Below are 21,324 nucleotides of genomic sequence, written 5' to 3'. Positions count from 1 at the left end.
ATTTTATTAAACTTTCAAAGAACGTTAGACACTTGTTTAAAAAGTGCTGTAAAATAAATAACAGTAAACATTCTATGTTTGTTTTTGAATTTTGCACAAAGCTACTCGAGGGCTATCTGTGCTAGCCGTCCCTAATTTAGCAGTGTAAGACTAGAGGGAAGGCAGCTAGTCATCACCACCCACTGCGAACCCACCGCGAATTAAGATTCGCTTCTTAATTCAACTAAACATTTAAAACTTATTGAAAACGATTTCGTACGATCTTGTAGATTCGGCGATTTTTCGAGGAATTCTATTGTGTCATACCCAGTTAGTTTACAGTCACATAGCTCCTAAGAAACCGGGTTAATAGTAATTTGTACAACAACAGCGGTAAAAAGGGGTTCGTCACCTCTTTCAGCCCGGCATGGCCAGTTGGTTAAGGTACTCGACTCGTAATCCGAGGGTCACGAGTTCGAATCCCCGTCACATCAAACATGCTCGCCCTTTCAGCCGTTGGGGGTGTTATAATGTTACGATTAATCCCACTATTCGTTGGTAAAAGAGTAGCCCAAAAGTTGGCAGTGGGTGGTAATGACTAACTGCCTTACCTCTGGTCTAACACTGCTAAATTATGAATGGCTATCGCAGATAGCCCTCGTGTAGCTTTGCGCGAAATTAAAACAAACACCTCTGACAGATTTGTAGAATAATTCAAGAAAATTGGTAACAGTAAATAAAAGGATACACGAGTTAGGGACAGGACACATCATGGAGATATATTTTTTTGATAAAAACAGTGTTGTATGTATGAGAGGCAGTCCCCCTATTGCTTGAACATGTCTTTACGGACTACGTTATTGACCTGAAACCTTGACAACACTTTCTTTCGTAAAAGGGGGCAGCATCAAAATTATTCAGTAAAGGAGTGAAGACAAGGAGAAACAAACAACAAAAAATAAATATTTTATAAAATCGTTTGAAATACACCTATAGAATTGATCCGCTATTATACAGGGTTGAATTTCTTCCGGTACTCATTACTGTAATTTATTTTTAAGGCGATACCAGTACCGGGACCTATTCGAGTCGCCTTGTCGTTTCTTATGTTCACAGGTATTGTTGTTTGTTTGTTGTTTTTTTGTTGGTTTTTTTTTTGGGGGGGGGGAAGACAGATGGTTCTTCAGTGGCACAATAATAGTTCTTGAGACTTACAACGCTAGAAACATGGTTTCGATACCCGTTATGGGCAGAGCACAGATAGCCCATTGTGTAGCTTTAGGCTTAACTTCAAATAAACAGGCACATTTCTACCCTGTCTCTGTATGAGCATATCTTTGTTTTATTCTGGTGGTCAATGGTACAAATAAATAGTTTTCAATGTGCTTTATTTTAATTTTAGTAATTGGGTTACTGTGCTTTCTCGCAGCAATTAACCGTCGTACTCGGAGAACTGAGTACGTCACAAACTGAAGCGAAGTCTAACATGGACCGTGCGACAGTAAACAGTTCCACATTTGCCATTTCATGGCCTGGCATGGCCTAGCGCGTTAAGGCGTGCGCTTCGTAATCTGAGGGTCGCAGGTTCGCGCCCGAGTCGCGCCAAACATGCTCGCCCTCCCAGCCGTGGGGGCGTTATAATGTGACGGTCAATCCCACTATTCGTTGGTAAAAGAGTAGCCCAAGAGTTGGCGGTGGGTGGTGATGACTAGCTGCCTGACCTCTAGTCTTACACTGCTAAATTAGGGACGGCTAGCACAGATAGCCCTCGAGTAGCTTTGTGCGAAATTCCAAAACAAACAAACAAACAAAACAAAGCCATTTCATGTTATGGTTATTATAACGTAATAAAGTTCTTTAGCCAACACGTATAATCAAGAAGACATAATAATTTCACATGCAGTAGAGTTATATTACAGACGGATTTCCCTTTAAGCTTTTAAAATCACTACAATGAAAACGACTCAACAGTTAGAAAACAACAACGAAGTCTTAATAATAAGATGATCTAAACCCAACATAAAAAATATGCCCCTCCCATATTTTCTCAAAAATGGGTCTAGAGCAAGTGAATGTCCATGGTTCATTAGGTGGTCAATATATGTTCTTTTATTACTTCTAGTATAAGCAAGACTCAGTGTACCTCGCACAATGTCTATTTCTTTGTTTCTTTGCTCGTGTACTCATAATAATTTGTAATGAAAACTACGTCGGATACCAAGGTGATGCCATCTTAATTCCGGCTCGAAAAATACAATAAGCCGGATATGGAACATACAACAAACAAGTAAAATTGAATAAAAACAAACAAACATTATTTCACGAATGCCAGGTAAGATTATAAATTGCAATTTAACCCCAAGAACATGTTAAACTCAAGACATAATTATGCCAAGGTCATCTACTCTTGGTCTTGGGCGAAAAAAAGGGGAACAATGGAGTTATAGTAGCGAAAAATACTATATAATGTATCACGGGGTAATTCTGAATAAAACATATGGTGATTATTTCTACAAAAAATAAGTTTATATTTTATCCCTCCCTCCTCTCTCTCTATCTATTTATTATAACCGGAGCTACCTGAGATATCTTTGATTTATTTCATCGGAATGATTGTCTATTGAAGGGAATTTTATCGTCTTAAGCTACTTATGCTCAAAATAAACCAGTCTAAGTTTATTTGCATATTACGTTTAAATATTTTCTACAAATGAAGAACAAAACAATATACATAATATTATGTTCTGTACTATTACTAGTGGTTAGAGAATATTGTAGGAACAACCAGTTTCCTTAGCCTTACTCTCGCAGTTGTTAAGTTCGTCAACAGAGGCATTTCAGTCTTATCTTGGACAGAAGCTCCTAGAGCAAAGGACCTTTCTCAAGCAATTAATAACAAATAGTAATTATAATTCTCTATTACTTTTGTCAAGCAAATAAAAGAAATATCAACTAAAAATCATTGAGAGTTTTTAAAGCAATCAAAAAATACAATTCTGTGGGCTGGCCTGTTGGTTAGAGCACTTGCATCGCAATATTAGGGTCACGACTTCGAATCTCCGTCACGCCAAATATGTTTGTCTTTTCAGCCATAGAGGCGTTATATGTGAGGGTCCATCCCACTATTCACTGATAAAAGAGTAGCCTAAGAGTTGGCGAAAGGTGGCGATAAATAGCTGCCTTCCATCTAGTCTTACATTGCTAAATTAGGGACGGCTAGCGCAGATAGCCCTCGAGTAGCTTTGTGCGAAATTCAAAACAAACCGAACAATTCTCAAGCAAATAAGAAAAAGTAACCGATAATGATCAGGTATGTGTGTAACTAAGGGATTTTAGCAATAAGTACAATTATTATTTTTATTTTAGACCACTAATATTAATTAGTGACTAGGAACTAAAATTTACTATGCTTACGTTGAGCACTTGAAACCCATTAAGGATGCGTCCGGTCTTAAAAGTCTTAATGCGAATTTTATGTTTTCGTTTTGGATTTTACAAAGCAATTAAAATAGCCAAACAAGTACAAAAGTAAATTATGCTGAACAAGTCTTACTATTTAATGTGTTGTCTTATGAAAGTTCCAAACGAGATAAAAAAAAAAACTTTTCTTAATGAAACTAGTGAGTAGAAACGAAATTAATACAGGCGACATTTTCCACAAAATGGGGTTCGTAATCTTTAGTGTGTGTCGAATCTCGAATGTTTTATGTTTTGAAGAAGAAAGAGAGAGAGAGAAAGAATCAGCCCTTATTCGAAACAAGACATTTGTTGAAAGTTATAACCAACGTTAATTTGAGCGTGTTTTAAAATGTTTGTTGAGCCTCAATCATAATATTTACTGTGTTACTACAGAAATATATCGTTTTATAACTAGATTAACCAAATGTTACTGTTGGAACGATCTGTTGTTACAGATATTGTTTGTTTATGGTATCTGCTATTCATGGTGAAAGGACAAAGTCACAGAGAAAAAAATGTCACATTTCATTTCAGTAATAAACCAAAAACAATCTGTTGAAAGTGATTAACATAGTAACCTTAGATAAAACATAATTCAGCAATTTACCTTTCTGTTAAATAAAGACGCAGGAAATGGGATAAGATTTTGTATAGAAGTGTTTGTAAACATATGTTTGTGTTGTGACTTTCTTTCCTGTGTCCCTCGCTGGGACAGGGATAAGTCTAGTGGATTTCATATAGCACTATGGCCAAGTGGTTAAGGCACTGAACTCATAATCCGAGAGTCGCGGGTTCGAATCCCCGTCACACCAAACATATTCGCCACTTCAGCCGTGGGAGCGTTATAATGTTATGGTCAATCCCACTATTCGTTGGTAGAAGAGTAGCCCAAGAGTTTGCGGTGGGTGGTGATGACTAGCTGCCTTCTCTCTAGTCTTACACTGCAAAATTAGGGACGGCTAGCGCAGCATAGCCCTCGTGTAGCTTTGTGCGAAATTTAAAAACAAATCATATATTACTCCTTTTGTCAATACAGAAATTGAACTTGTGGAGAATAAAGTTAGGTACAATAGTTTTTTTTTCGTAAAGACGAAAAAAAAAAAAGAAACGCACACAAAGTAACCTGTAATCTTTTATATCATTAACCTTGTCGAACATCACCATACGCAGAGAATATAAACGTGTGAAACAAAAGAAACATTTCATTCCGTCACGTATTCATATCACTACAGAAACGACTGTACGTGTCACATGGACTGGTTTATCTTCTAATAACGTCCGGAGAGACGACTTTGGAATTCATTCTAAAGCATTAAAAAGCTGTTGAATCTGACGTCTGACAGGTGGCGTACGGGGTTTCTTCAAAGACGGTTTATGAAAATTGCAAAGAGCATAAACGTTACTTGGTTTGTTTATGTTATTTTCTTTCTTTTCTGAAGAGCGTGAGACCTCAGTAAGTCCCAGGGCGAAGGGTCCTCTCGCAGTTGGTTAATACCAAGGCTTAATCAAAGATCGAGTCAACAGTCTAATAAAGAACAATGAGTTATCCTAGACCCCTCCAGGCATTTTATTTGCATACTTCCACCATTTGGCCTGGGGCATGGAGTTCTGGCCTTACGTTGCTATTTACACAGGAAGTACGAGATATTAAGACTTTATTTCAATGGGCTCCTGTACTAACCATCCGTGGAAAGAGTCCAGAAATGTTTGTCGAGCTCTGTGCAAAAAGACGTTTCTTCAACTTCCCAACAGAGGCCGCTTTGGAGAGCTCGCGGGCGAGAGAAAAAAAGTCAAACCAACGTTTAAGATTTCAATCAAGTAAACGTACTTGTAATTCTCTCGATTACTTTGATATAAATAGCAAAATTCAATTTATCAGTACAAATGTGAAACGTAGGGTGGATATATATATTTAATGATTACGTTTAATCAAGATCGATTAAAGAAAGACCGTCAAATCTGGACTGATTAAACCAAGTTTTAAAATATCAGTCCAGATTTAGGGTGCTTTCATCAACCAGACAAACACACCTAGTAAACTATTATTCTATGTATCAGGACTTTATTTATTGTGTAACGATACACAACTACCTGGTATGCCGGTATGCAGTTCAGTGAAATGACCATTGAGGCCAAATAGCCTTTCTTTCTAGTGTCAGTTGAGATCATGTGACTAGCGTATGTATGTATATTGAACCACAGAAAAACCGGAGAAAGTTGTTATGTTTAATTACCATTGATGAGGTATTCATATGTAGAGTATCCAGTGGGCACCAACATAATAAAACTGAAATATACAAAACTTGACCAACTGCCATTTCTGGGGCCGTCTTACAACTATTGAAAGAAAAAAAACGAAATGTATTGTATAGACTTCTTTTTCTTCATTAACTTAATGAATTATTCGTTGTTAGTGAACATACGACACCAAGTTTTCCATTTCTGGGGCCGTCTTATACACATTGAAAAACACACATTTGCTGTATAGCCTTTTTCTTCGTTCATATAATGAATTATTCGTTGCTTGTCCACATAAAACACTAAGTTTGCCATTTCATTTTCTGGTGTGTGTTAATTTACTTAACTATTAGTATTAATATTCTCTAAATATATATATATATATATACTCGCGCACATACATACATATCCTTCCCAAATTCCTTGAGAGAAAAAAACACTGTTATTACATTGAACAAAGTAAAAGGGATAAATTAGAAGCTAAGCTAAATATAGATTCCGTTTTATCATATTTCATATTTGCTGTGTTTATATCACCAACTGGTTGAACGAAAGCAAAATTTCGGGTATTTTGTTTTCATGCGGTTGTTTTTGGATTTCGCGTATATATCTGTGTGTTGTATCAACCATTATTATTTAACTAGAACATTAATAGGAAATAGCTCATACAGCAAAGTCACGTGCAGATAAGGATATTGCTAATATTACATACGCTATCAAGTATATTACATGTGGTGGTGGGTGTTACCTTTGAAGACGATAACGAAGGAGAAAGAGCCGGAAACAACAGAGACATAGGATTAAACTCTCGTCCACGGCCAGCCGATGCGAAATGAGTTCTGGGGCGGAGAGTAACCGGATGAACGGACGGAGCATATTTTATTATTATTATCATTCAGTCGACGTTCATCTCTCATTCACTGCTGATGTGGTTTCTTCAAGAACTAATATTTATGTACGATAAAAAACAAGTAGATAACTGTCTCAGCGAAGTATACACAGACTTAGTTCATTGCATCCTGCCGCTAATGCTAAGATAAGTGTAAACAGATATAGTATAAATCGTAAAATTTGGGGTTGTTTCGTGCAAAGCTACACGAGGGCTATCTGCGCTAACTGTCCATAATTTAAGAGTGAAACACTAGAGAAAAGGTAGCTAGACAGTCATCACCACACATCGCCAACTCTTGGGCTACTCTTTTACTAACGAAAAGTGGGATTGACCGTCACATTATAATGCTCCCACGGCTGCAAGGGCGAGCATGTTTGGTGGGACGAAGATTCAAACCTACAACCCTCAGATGGAGAGTCGCGCGCCCTAACCACCTGGCCATGCCAGGCCCAAATATCTTGGTAACGAAAGGTAAGGTCTCGTTATAAACAGAACTGTCACTGCTCTCAGATCAGTTGTATTTTGTGTCTTAGGCTCGAACTAAGATTCTGAGATTTCGACTAGCAAAGATTTCTGTGCGTGTGATATCTGATCTGTTGTGTTTATGCATAATGGAGTAGAGAACCAAAGATGGAGGGGAAGGGGAGTTATGATGCAACAAAAAAGCTCCCACCCGATGTTTATTAGTACTCGGTATGTTATTATGCATGGAGCGCTAATTTTGTACGCCCCGTATATAAAATACACTTCGTGTTTGAGTACAAGTACAAATGGGTCCGTAAAAAATACGTCGCCACAAACACAGACAAGAGTACTTACAGTTACGTGTTAAAATAATTTATTACCTGTGTTTTATTGATGTTGGATCGACGGGAACATCAGATACTTATCATTGCTTCCATCTCCATGGTGATTCTCTGTACTTTATATCTGTATCGAAAAAAGCAAATAAAAACAAAATCTTGAGTGAGATTCACAAAATTATCAATCTTCCATACGCATGCTAAAAAAACAAACATAATTTTGAGCCGTAACGTTTCGTTTCTTTGTGATATACAGTTATTTTACACGGGACCTTCGCCACGAATTTGATCTGAGTTAAAAAAGACGAAGGTTACAGTTATCTTTTTCCCGTCTTGGTATTCAAATCATGGCATATTAAAGAATATTTAAGATTCTAACGCATATGCTGAACATTTCTTCTAACTACCAGTTGATCAGTTAATTAAGTTTGTATAACAGTTGTGCAAAATACTCCAATTCATAATTTTATATAAAATTACGTAACTAACTACTATATAACTAGGTACTGCATAATTCTTATTATTCCGAAAAAAAATATTGAGGGGGCTATAAAAAGGGGGAAGACTGCCTTCAGTTATTCAAGTTAATTATATACGTATATACATTTTTGTCTTGGTACAAAACAGGCGTGTTTTGTTACGGTTGTTACTACATGTGAAGAGAACGAGAAGTCGGCTCTGAGAATCAAATTTTGAGATAGAAAAAATATTTCTGGCGGACGGCATTCGTAACTAACAATTACAGTTGTCGTTTAACTTGCTTGTATTACTTCTAGGAATGACTGGGTGGGAGCTATCAACAGGAACTCGCGTATTATGAACGACATACATATAATTTAGCTGAGACTAGTGCCACACTGGACTGTCCGAGAGTATACTGACCATCCGACGATAAAACTCATAATCACAGAACTGTAAAGATGAAATTTACCATAAAGTCATTTTGAAGCACACAGAGAAATTGAGAGCCATTTCTTTATTCTTGCTTCTAATATATGTTAATTATGTAGGTGTCAAGTAATTCGTGGGAAATTTTTATCCACTCCTTTTCTTGGCGCAGATAGCCTAGTCACTTTGCGCCATGAAACGCCAAACCAACCAATCAGCAAACGAACCTTCCTTTCTTCTTTAACAGCATACAAAAAGTGCATAATTACAGCTATTTTTAACGTTTTTCTTTCTGATATAATTAACTTATAGGAGAAGTTTCCCGGTAAATTTACAGTCTGTAAAATCCAAGGTTCGATTCCTCGCGGTGGACGCAGAAGAGAGCCTATTGTGTCTTTGCTCTAGAAGCAAAGAGATGACGAAAATAAGAGAAAGTAAAGGGTTAGTGGGAAAATTAATAAGTAAATTGATTTTTAGAGATGTGTAAGAAGTAAAAAATAGAAAATAAAAGATGGAACGCTAAGATCAAGGGCTATTCTCTCTCTATTACTTCAAGCCCTTAGTAGTTTTTTTTCTGGTAATTTTTACTTAAATAACATTAATATCGTGTTGGTTCAAAGAGTAAGTGCGAGGAATATTAAATATTCAACCAATAGGCTCATGAGACGTTCAACACGTAAATATTTGATTAATATGTCAATGACATATATTATATACGTGCTCAACCAATAGGCGTACGTGACGTTTAACATATTACCAATGTATGGAATATAGAATATATGGCAAGCTTAACATATAAATATTTAACCAAAGCTCATATATTTAACATTTAAAGCACGTGGCACAACTAACACGTGAACGGTCAACCAATACGTACACATCTTTAATACGTAAACAATCGAAGCACGTGACATATCTAACACCTGAACGTCCATCCAATGGGTACAAAAAAAAAAGCGTATGATAACTGGGCTCACTTTATCTACAAACTTTAGACAGGAATATTTACTGGTTATCATGTACCCCTATTTAATGTAATAAACAACCCTCCACCCCTCAAAAAAACCTAATAGTTATACTGAAGTATAAAGTGCTACTTGCGGTGATAAAACTGTATTTACTAATGAATATAAGTATAAATTATCCGTGACGACAACATTAAATATAGCAGCACTAGTAATTCACTTGTGGGAATAGTTAATTTAGACAGGAACTGACCCATTGCCACTGCTTTCATCATAAGATAATCTTTTTTAGTAAAATTTGACAGTTGCAATGTTCATAACTCGCCATCATCGTTAACCACTACCAATTTCCTTGACAACGAATCTTACAAGTTACCATAACCACTATTTGATATCCAAAATCAAAACTTATCAGTCAATGTCTGTGAGTACAGTTTTTACTTTTACGAAAATATTGTTTTATTCCCTCTAATAAGGTTCCAGAGATCGAATAACAAACTCAGAATAGATTATTAGAGATGTTAATGAATTAAAATAATGATTAATAAGTAAAACTGTTTCATGAAAGGAAAGACAACAAAGATTAATTTTCTTTTATAGGATAACCGATCAGGAAATACACTGAAAGAGGAGCTAACAATACTTTCTACACTTGAAGAGAGAGAGCTAACAATACTTTATAAATTGGAAGAGAAAGAAATAGCAGCACTGTCTACACTTGAACAGAAAGAACTAAAAATATTGTCTACACTCGAAGAGAAAGAACTAATAGTACTGTCTACACTTGAAGAGAAAAATTCACAATACTTTCTATATTGGAAGAGAAATAGCTGTCTACACTTGTAGAAAAAGAGCTAATAATACTTTATAAAGTGGAATAGAAAGAGCTAACAATGCTTTATAAAGTGGAAGAGAAAGAGCTAGCAATACTCTCTACATTTGAAGAGAAGGAGCTAACAATACTGTCTACACTTGAAGAGAAGGAGCTAACAATACTGTCTACACTTGAAGAGAAGGAGCTAACAATAGTGCTACACTTGAAGAGAAAGAACTGACAATACTGTCTACACTTGAAAAGAAAGAACTAACAAAACTTTCTACACTTGAAGAGAAAGAACTAACAAAACTTTCTACACTTGAAGAGAAAGAGCTAACAATACTTTATAGACGGGAAAAGAAAGAACTAACAATACTTTATAGACGGGAAAAGAAAGAACTAACAATACTTTCTACACTTGAAGAGAAAGAGCTAGCAATACTGTCTACACTTGAAGAGAAAGAGCTAGCAATACTGTCTACACTTGAAGAGAAGGAGCTAACAATACTGTCTACACTTGAAGAGAAGGAGCTAACAATAGTGCTACACTTGAAGAGAAAGAACTGACAATACTGTCTACACTTGAAAAGAAAGAACTAACAAAACTTTCTACACTTGAAGAGAAAGAGCTAACAATACTTTATAGACGGGAAAAGAAAGAACTAACAATACTTTCTAACTTGAAGAGAAAGAGCTAACAATACTTTATAGACTGGAAAAGAGAGAGCTAACAATCTACACTTGAAGAAAAAGAGCTAACAATACTGTCTACACTTGAAGAGAAAGAACTAAAAATACTCTCTACACTTAAAGAGAAAGAACTAACAATACTTTATAAAGTGGAAGAGAAAGTGCTAGCAATACTTCTACACTTGAAAAGAAAGAACTAACAATACTTTCTACACTTGAAGAGAAAGAGCTAACAATACTTTATAGACTGTAAAAGAAAGAGCTAACAATATTGTCTACACTTGAAGAAAAAGAGCTAACAATACTGTATAGATTGGAAGAGAAAGAGCTAACAATACTGTATAGATTGGAAAAGAAAGAGCTAACAATACTTTATAAACTGGAAAAGAAAGAGCTAACAATACTGTCTACACTTGAAAAGAAAGAACTAATAATGCCTTCTACACTTGAAGAGAAAAATTTAACAATACTGTCTACACTTGAAGAGAAAGAGTTAACAATACTGTCTATACTTGAAGGGAAAAAACTAACAATACTGTCTAGATTTGAAGAGAAAGAGATAACAATATTTTCTACAGTAGAAAGGAAAAGCTAACAATACTGTCTAGAGTGGAAGAGAAAGAGCTAATAATACTCTTTACAACGAGAAAGAAACAGCCAATAATACAGTACACAGTGAAGGGAAAGAGCTAACAATGAAGTATATCTTATCTTGTTTAGGTAATGTGAAGATAAAAAATCTTGGATATTAATTGAACTACAAGTATTTTGCTTTTCAAAAAACTCAAAACTTACACATTCACTTTTGAAAACAAACGGTTAAAAATAGAACAAATATAAGCAGATGGGTCTTTGTCTGAAACTCCGTTCGTTGGAACATTGTTTGCGGTATTTTTGTTTTGCTATATACAGCGACCCTGATGCAACTTATATTTTTAACTTAGGAAATGGATCTCCAGTGAAATGATTTTATACAGTTTGTTAGGCCGTGGGACATAAAAATAACGCGCCGTCAGTGATAATGGTTATTTTCACGATTTCAAAAACCTTGTACATATTATATTAATTTCCTCTGAAATTGATCTCTTGATGTAGTGTTTTACAAGTGGCGAGTAACAAAGATCGTGTGTGAGCGTTTTCTTCTGTAGCCTGCAATAAGTACCATTGTGTTATTTATTCTTTATAAACAAACACCCATTATTTACCCCCCCCCCCCATGTGGCTACCACCGAAGAAAATAGTTCGTTCTGAAAATAGATGAAATTTATTACTCCACGCGAGAGCACCTTGCTTTGTGTTTTGGCTGCTTCAGTTTCTATTCAGTGTGAGATTTTCGTTTGCAGATTTGATGCCAACTAACAAGAAAAGAGAGAATCAGGACATAAAACTTCTCAACCAATAATATTCCTTTTTACTTTGTGAACAGAAGAATTTCAATGTCTCGTCTCGTAGATATGCATTTGTTCCCTTTTTGAATATAATGGATAATTTAGCGTAAAAGCATTTGCCAAGATTAGAGCTTCAAATGAACTCTGCCAAAAAACCTTTGGTGGGGAAAAAAAAAAAAACTTTTGCTTGGTATATTGGTGCATCCAATATTTTAGTATCTTTCAATGTCATGTAACGGTTTGTTTTCAGTACTGGAAGATGGTATTTTATAATCCTGAATGGATATTCTGCGACCTTGTTCTAAAGTAACATTGCATGAATATCAGTTGATAATATAAATATTCCGATTGGTCAATGTATACAGCGAATAAGTTATCGCCAATCTCTCATCCCTTGTTGGGAAAAAGATAAGCCACATAATAATAAAAAAAAAATCAAATTTCAGTTTGCGTTGCACTTCTGAAATGATATTGGCTACTCATCCTCTGTGAAAAAAATAATTTTATAATTTTTTAATGGAAATTAACGCATATTTTCTGCGACTTAAAGTTAAGTTCTCCATTAACCATACTACACGAGAATGGTAAAAAAAAGTTTGATAACCATTTCCATAGTGCTATTATAGTTCGCTTTCAACTCTGAAAACTCGAAAACTGAATCCCTTAAAAATATTAATAAAAACAGTGTAGGTCCTGCATGGCCTATATTAGCAACCTGAGGGTCGCAGGATCGAATCCTCGTCACCCAAACAGACTGGCCTTTTCAGCCGTGGAGGCGTTATAGTGTGTCGGTCAATCCCACTATACGTTGGTAAAAAGAGCAGCCCAAGGGTTGGTAGTGATGACTAGTTGCCTTCCCTCTAGTCTTACACTGCTATATTAGGAACGGTTAGCGCAGATATCCCTCGTGCAACTTTGCGCGAAATTAAAAAAACAAACAACCAAAACAGCAACAATAACATAAACCCTTAAGAAACAAACAAACAACATAAGATCCTATCAACCCATTCAACAAATATCTTCAGAATACAACGTTGATTATCTTAACAAATAAACGTATGAATACAAGATAAAGATAGATGATAAACGAAACTGAATAGCAGAGCAGACTGAAAGACAGAGATAAAAGAAACAGACTAAAAAAATAAATAATATGATGTGCGCATGCTCATTCTGTTACCACCCCATAAGTGAATAATTTATTTTATTTTTATTATTTGTAAACGTCACATGCTTCTCATTTGGTCTCTACGTACTTGAAATCTAGAGCATCAAACAAAGGAGACCCTTCACTTTATTATCATAACTCAAAAATTAAGGTTCACCTAATGTCCGCTAGAGTGGGTTGGTGCTCATTGTCCGTATCTCAGAAATTAACGATACGCTTTACGTGCTCAGAAAGGACTTCGTTAAACCAAATCACGACAAAAATGTAATACACCGTCGGTCACGATTCTGCCTTTTCCCCTACATTCCCCACCTTTAAACCCCTGACATTAACTGCTTTGGATAATTACCAAACCTAGGAAACCCGAGGTTGAAACGCTAAGTTTTTGATGACCTAGATTGTGGAGATAAATGATAACATTTTCTCATTAAACTGTACAATTTTGTATTCATTAGTCGCTGGCTACCGTGAGTTTTCTTTGTCGCTGCACATCGTATTTTCATTTTATCTTAATTTTAAAACAACCCACATGCTTTTCGTAATTATTGAAAGACAATACTGGAAAAATTACACACATCACCTCTTGAACCTTCAGAAGAAAATGCTTTCTCATCTAGATCCTTTCAGTGCAACCGGTAACACCAAGTTAATGATGATTATAAATACGTTGTTCACATTTAAGCGAGTATAGGGGTCGCTACTGTAAAAAACAAACAAATGATTATATATGTATATCTTGTATTTGTGAATAGAAATTATCCAAAGCACTAGAGCGTGTCATACGTAAGTAGAAACGATCAGGTTCATTATGCAACTCCCATACAGATAAGAATATGCGCTAAAATTATAAGACGTTTGATTGGAATTTCGCGCAAAGCTGCACGAGACCTATCTGCGCTAGCCATCCCTAATATAGCAGTGCAAGACAAGAGGAAAGGCAGCTACTCATAACTACCCACCGCCAACTCTTGGGCTACTCTTTTACTAACGAATAGTTGGATTAACCGTCACATTATAACACCCTCACAGCTGAAAAGGCGAATCTGTTTTAGGTGAGGGGGGATTCGAAGCCGCGACCCTCAGATTACGAGTCGAGTGCCTTAACCACTTGGCCATGCCGGGCCTATCTATACATTGAAACTTTACATAGTCTATACTAACACCTGTAGTTTGTTTATTGTAGCTCTAACGTTTCATATTGTGGCCAAAATTCACTATGTATAATATCTTAAGGTGACGAATTTTTACAGGTTCACCCTTCATTTATTTATTATCTATCTTTGAATATTTTCAGTTTATTATTGTCTCGCAAGACGCCTAATATAGTTCTAGTCTAACGAACCTACACTTGTATGTTTTAATACAATATATAAAACAGTAACATTTCCATCTTTCATTACATTACATAAAACGTTAAAACGGCCATGTTTCAATATATAACATGAAACGTTAAAATGCCCTTATGAGCACACGTTTGGTTTCCATAACTTAAGCAGACAAATGTCTATAACACTCATAGATTCCATTTATAGCCATAGGAAGTATAATACTTACATATATTCTGTTAAAAGGAAGTAGCCACTGTCTACTGGACTTCTGTGAACTAAATGATGTTGGGACTAGGCATGATCTGGTGGCCATAGCCACATAAATGCACTTCACACTTCGAAGTCGTAGGTGCCTTATTAATTCCTGCTATCTAAAGACAGTGGGTGCTGTTGACTATCTGCCTTGCTTTTAAATTATCATTTTATAATCGGAGGCGTCAGCTTGCCCTTAAGTAGTTTATCACGAAAGTTCTACAAATAAACAAACTTCCCAGGTGTAAACATCATCTAATAGAGTGTTTATTGGCTGTGATAAAATGCGGTCGGAATATGACTTAATATAACATGGAATATTCTAAGTTTTAATTTGTGATATCACATAGTTAGTTTCTTTTATAGGAATTGGCAGGCAGACTCACTGGAGTGTTTTACCACATTATTAGTTCAGATGTGGAGTTCGGGCGAATGATCGTGAAAGCTGTGATGGTCGGTTCGGTCTCGCAATGTCTTTTAACAATGCGAGCAAGGTTCCGCGGACGTATCCTATGCTATGTAATTGTAACATACAGGCAGTGGCTGAAATGTGCCACAGCAGTCCCCTCGATTGCGGGAGGAGGGAACTAAAAGGGTGCATCAGCCAGAATTGTAATTACAATTACAGGGAGATAATATTTTACGGTTACGTCACTGCTGCGCATGCACTGTTATAGTTCTAGAAAACAGTCTTCTCTAGAAATTTGATCAAACAAACCTACAAAATCTCTGAAATTCTGAGTTCGATCTTCCCATTACCTTAGTTTTATAAGCCGTCATTACTGTGCTGCAGTGTTATACGTTTAACATCGCAGCGGTTTCGAAGATACGTGGAAATACTGATTATGAGCAAACAAAAACGTTCACAAGGAAATACAATAACATGTTTTTTTATCAGTACTTTATATCTTTGTCAAAACGTTAGTAATGTTAAAAAAAGAAAGACGTTCAATAAGTGTATGAAACTCACAAAAACACAGTACGTTGTTGGTTTTTGACGTTAAGCAAAAAGTTATACAATGGGCTACCTCTGATCTGCCCTCCACGGCAACACAGCCCGCTAGCATATATCACCTTATGTAGCTTGACTGACTGATCGTTTTGAATTAAATACAAAGTTACACAATGGGCTATCTGTGCTCTGCCCACCACGGTATCGAGGCCCGGTTTCTAGCAGTGTGAGTTCTCAGACATACCGCTGTACCACTACAGGACTTCCGTAGCCAAATGTTTCATAAAACAATAGAATCTGAATATTATTTAAGTTCAGTGTGGATACTCGTTTTCCTATCGTCAGGTGGTAAATAGAACTCAAGTAAACATTTCAGTCAACAGTTTTGGGACCCATTACGGGAGAAGATATTGTTAGGCTTGCCTTCCATTTTCATTCTCCACACACCTCCAACTATTAACCTTTTTCATGTAGTTAAATCATAGGTCGATTTAGCACTTACTTTCCCACAAATATAACAGTTTAGTGACTTGGCTAGGATGGTCGGCCAAGCGCATGTGAGTTACCATACAGAGATTTGCTCTTCGTCTGGAGGTCTGAAATAAGGTCGCGAATGTCACTAATGTTTATGAAGAGGTGACACCTAGCGGCTGTAATCTGTCACTCAGGGATTTGAGAAGACGTTTTTATAACAAAGAGAAAGTGTTATATGTGACACTTGGGGGATTACATACAAAGATTCCTTTCACCTATATTTTTTTTTAATTTAGTTCTTTTTCTTACTGTTGAACCGGCGAAAAGAAAAACGAAGGGTCTTATTATTAAATATTCAGACCAGTCGTTCAACACAAGAAATAAATTTAAAAATATTCCTAACTCGTTCAACTGTATCGCTATCACTGAACACAGAATCTAATTAATTTTCAAAAATGAATTTACAAATTTATTGTCTGACGTTTCTCTTAGAAATGGATAGTGTTTGAAAAACAAAAGTGACAAACCGGTCAATCAGCCATTTCGACTTATGATATCCAAAACCTAACTTATGATGGTTGCAACTTTAATATAAAAACTAAAGGGTTCCATGGTCTCTTCATCACCAAAAGTAAAACATATCACACTCAATCAGTTAGCGTACACATCTCCGAGTAATAGCCTTGCAATAACTTAAAGCAATTTACCTCTGATTATAGTCAGAGTGTTACAGGTGTCTGTTTCACCTAACATTTTACCAATAAAGTTTTACCTTTTAGAGGGTCGAAACTGAGGATTTTATTTGTCTTCAAAATATTTTACTTACAAGAAACAAAAAGCTATACAATCTTAATAACTCAAAAGTACGGATTTGCAATTAACCGAAAACATGCAACATATAAACATTACAAAATATTAGGTTTCAACACAAAACATGCAACATTTAAACATTACAAAGTATTAAGTTTCAACATAAACTATGCAACATTTAAACTTGACAGAATATTAGGTTTTAACACAAAATAACTTAAAGCAATTTACCTCTGATTATAGTCAGAGTGTTACAGGTGCCTGTTTCACCTAACATTTTACCAATAAAGTTTTACCTTTTAGAGGGTCGAAACTGAGGATTTTATTTGTCTTCAAAATATTTTACTTACAAGAAACAAAAAGCTATACAATCTTAATAACTCAAAAGTACGGATTTGCAATTAACCGAAAACATGCAACATATAAACATTACAAAATATTAGGTTTCAACACAAAACATGCAACATTTAAACATTACAAAGTATTAAGTTTCAACATAAACTATGCAACATTTAAACATGACAGAATATTAGGTTTTAACACAAAATAACTTAAAGCAATTTACCTCTGATTATAGTCAGAGTGTTACAGGTGCCTGTTTCACCTAACATTTTACCAATAAAGTTTTACCTTTAGAGGGTCGAAACTGAGGATTTTATTTGTCTTCAAAATATTTTACTTACAAGAAACAAAAGCTATACAATCTTAATAACTCAAAAGTACGGATTTGCAATTAACCGAAAACATGCAACATATAAACATTACAAAATATTAGGTTTCAACACAAAACATGCAACATTTAAACATTACAAAGTATTAAGTTTCAACATAAACTATGCAACATTTAAACATGACAGAATATTAGGTTTTAACACAAAATATACATCATTAAAAATTACAAAATATGTAACATATCAAACAATGACTAATTATTCGGTTTCAATGCAAAACATGCAACATTTAAACATCAGAAAATATTTGACTTTAGCGGATAATATGCGATATTTGTACATTACAAAACTTTCAGTTTGTCTATTTGCAAATCAGAGTTACTAGCTTTAAGAAGCCAGCGTCACGCTCTATTTTTTGTCAAGGTTAAAAAAAACGTAATTAAGAAAAAAATTATTTTTTTATACGAACGATACGTCTACCCACGTACTTGAAATATTTTTTACTGCAGCTACATTTGTGCTTGCTAAAAAATACCAAAAAATGTGATGACTAAAATATACGCGCGCGCACACAAATTAAACAGGTTCTCACACATTTATTTTCTGTCTCAGCTTCCTTTACTTCACTTTAATTAGCAGCTGCACTCACCACACAACCAAGAGAAGAATGAATACATCCAAATCAAGGTTTTCAGTGTTTTATGATGAATGTTTAACTATTTTAAATTTAAATTCTATTCAATGTTAGAAAATTCTTACCTTGATATACCACATACGTAAATATTTTAACGATTTTCTCTCAAAATAGCACCTAACATTTACGTTTTACCAGCGAGAACACAACATTTACTGCATTAGCTTCATCACCAGAGAACTTGCATCTCAAAAAATGGATTTTTTATCGAACTGCATGATCACCTATGAACGATTTGATTAACGAAACAAAAGTTTTCTCAAAAAGTGTTTATCTAACCATTAAAGAAAGTAGTTAAATACAGGATAGACATTATTGCAACTTCCCATTATCGAAAGTCAAACAGGTTCTGAAAAAATGTAATTTTCTCTTCTTTTAATTACAGTCTGACTATCGTTAAACATTTGTATATAGAACATTCTATTTATTGAAACAAACAGTGTATTTACAGTGGTGTTCCATTCTTATGAAACATGGTAAATGTTGTAAATACAGTGGGTGCTAATTCTTATGAAACATAGTAAATGTTGTAAATACAGTGGGTGTTCCATTCTTATGAAACATGGTAAATGTAAATACAGTGGTAGTTCCATTCTTAGGAAACATGATAAATGTAAATACAGTGGTGTTCCATTCTTATGAAACATGGTAAATGTGAATACAGTGGTGTTTCATTCTTATGAACCATGGTAAATGAGGTAAATACAGTGGTGTTCCATTCTTATCAAACGTGGTAAGTGATGCAAATACATTGGTAGTTCTTAGGAAACATGGTAAATGATGTAAATACAGTGGTGTTCCATTTTTATGAAACATGGTAAATGTTGTAAATATACTGGCAGTTCTATTCTTAGAAAACATAGTAAACAGTGTAAATACAGTGGTAGTTCCATTCTTAGGAAGCACGGTAAATGTAAATACAGTGGTAGATCCATTCTTAGGAAACATGGCAAATTGCGTAAATACACTGGTAGTTCTCTTCTTAGAAAACATGGTAAACAGTGTAAATACAGTGGTAGTTCCATTCTTAGGAAACATGACAAACAGTGTAAATACAGTGGTAGTTCAATTCTTAGGAAACATGGTAAATGTTATAAATACACTGGCAGTTCTATTCTTAGAAGACATGGTAAACAGTATAAATACAGTAGTAGTTCCATTCTTGGGAAGTACGGTAAATGTAAATACTGTTGTAGTTCCATTCTTAGGAAACTTGGTAAACAGTGTAAATACAGTGGTAGTTCCATTCTTAGGAAACAAGGTAAATGATGTAAATACAGTTGTAGTTCCATTCTTAGAAAACATGGTAAATGATGTAAATACAGTGGTAGTTCCATTCTCATGAAACATGGTAAATGATGTAAATACAGTGGTAGATCCATTCTTAGGAAACATGGTAAATGATGTGAAAACAGTGGTAGTTCCATTCTTAGGAAACATGATAAATGATGTAAATACAGTGGTAGTTCCATTCTTAGGAAACATGATAAATGATGTTAATACAGTAGTAGTTCCATTCTTAGGAAACATGGTAAATGATGTGAATACAGTGGTAGTTCCATTCTTAGGAAGCATGGTAAATATAAATATAATGGTAGACCCATTCTTATGAAACATGGTAAGTGTTGTAAATACAGTGGTGTTCCATTCTTATGAAACATGGTAAATGATGTGAATGCAGTGGTAGTTCCATTCTTAGGAAGCATGGTAAATGTAAATACAGTGGTAGATCCATTCTTAGGAAACACGGTAAATGGTGTAAATACAGTGGTAGTTCCATTCTTATGAAACATGGTAAATGTGAATACAGTGGTGTTTCATTCTTATGAACCATGGTAAATGAGGTAAATACAGTGGTGTTCCATTCTTATCAAACGTGGTAAGTGATGCAAATACATTGGTAGTTCTATTCTTAGAAAACATAGTAAACAGTGTAAATACAGTGGTAGTTCCATTCTTAGGAAGCACGGTAAATGTAAATACAGTGGTAGATCCATTCTTAGGAAACATGGCAAATTGCGTAAATACACTGGTAGTTCTCTTCTTAGAAAACATGGTAAACAGTGTAAATACAGTGGTAGTTCCATTCTTAGGAAACATGACAAACAGTGTAAATACAGTGGTAGTTCAATTCTTAGGAAACATGGTAAATGTTATAAATACACTGGCAGTTCTATTCTTAGAAGACATGGTAAACAGTATAAATACAGTAGTAGTTCCATTCTTGGGAAGTACGGTAAATGTAAATACTGTTGTAGTTCCATTCTTAGGAAACATGGTAAACAGTGTAAATACAGTGGTAGTTCCATTCTTAGGAAACAAGGTAAATGATGTAAATACAGTTGTAGTTCCATTCTTAGAAAACATGGTAAATGATGTAAATACAGTGGTAGTTCCATTCTTATGAAACATGGTAAATGATGTAAATACAGTGGTAGATCCATTCTTAGGAAACATGGTAAATGATGTGAAAACAGTGGTAGTTCCATTCTTAGGAAACATGATAAATGATGTAAATACAGTGGTAGTTCCATATTTAGGAAACATGGTAAACAGTGTAAATACAGTGGTAGTTCCATTCTTAGGAAACATGATAAATGATGTTAATACAGTAGTAGTTCCATTCTTAGGAAACATGGTAAATGATGTGAATACAGTGGTAGTTCCATTCTTAGGAAGCATGGTAAATATAAATATAATGGTAGACCCATTCTTATGAAACATGGTAAGTGTTGTAAATACAGTGGTGTTCCATTCTTATGAAACATGGTAAATGATGTGAATGCAGTGGTAGTTCCATTCTTAGGAAGCATGGTAAATGTAAATACAGTGGTAGATCCATTCTTAGGAAACACG

At 35.1% G+C, this 21,324-nt stretch overlaps 1 protein-coding gene across 13 annotated transcripts in view; it reads right to left on the bottom strand.

The window, feature by feature from the left end:
- The window catches only part of LOC143230572 (zinc finger protein castor homolog 1-like), a 222,030-nt gene that overhangs the window by 105,514 nt on the left and 95,192 nt on the right, over positions 1 to 21,324 (bottom strand). For 12 of the 13 annotated variants that reach the window (XM_076464350.1, XM_076464358.1, XM_076464364.1 and 9 more), the window contains exon 2: positions 7,414 to 7,498. The gene's annotated coding sequence lies outside the window, so the exon portion shown is untranslated. Of the gene's footprint in view, positions 1 to 7,413; positions 7,499 to 14,841; positions 15,314 to 21,324 lie in introns of those variants that run through there. The other variant, XM_076464353.1, reaches the window with a different exon arrangement.

Source organism: Tachypleus tridentatus, chromosome 10, assembly GCF_004210375.1.
Source record: "Tachypleus tridentatus isolate NWPU-2018 chromosome 10, ASM421037v1, whole genome shotgun sequence".
Lineage (NCBI taxonomy): Eukaryota > Metazoa > Arthropoda > Merostomata > Xiphosura > Limulidae > Tachypleus > Tachypleus tridentatus.
The sequence above is the reverse complement of the archived record's forward strand: the minus strand, read 5'-3'. Positions and strand labels throughout refer to the sequence as shown.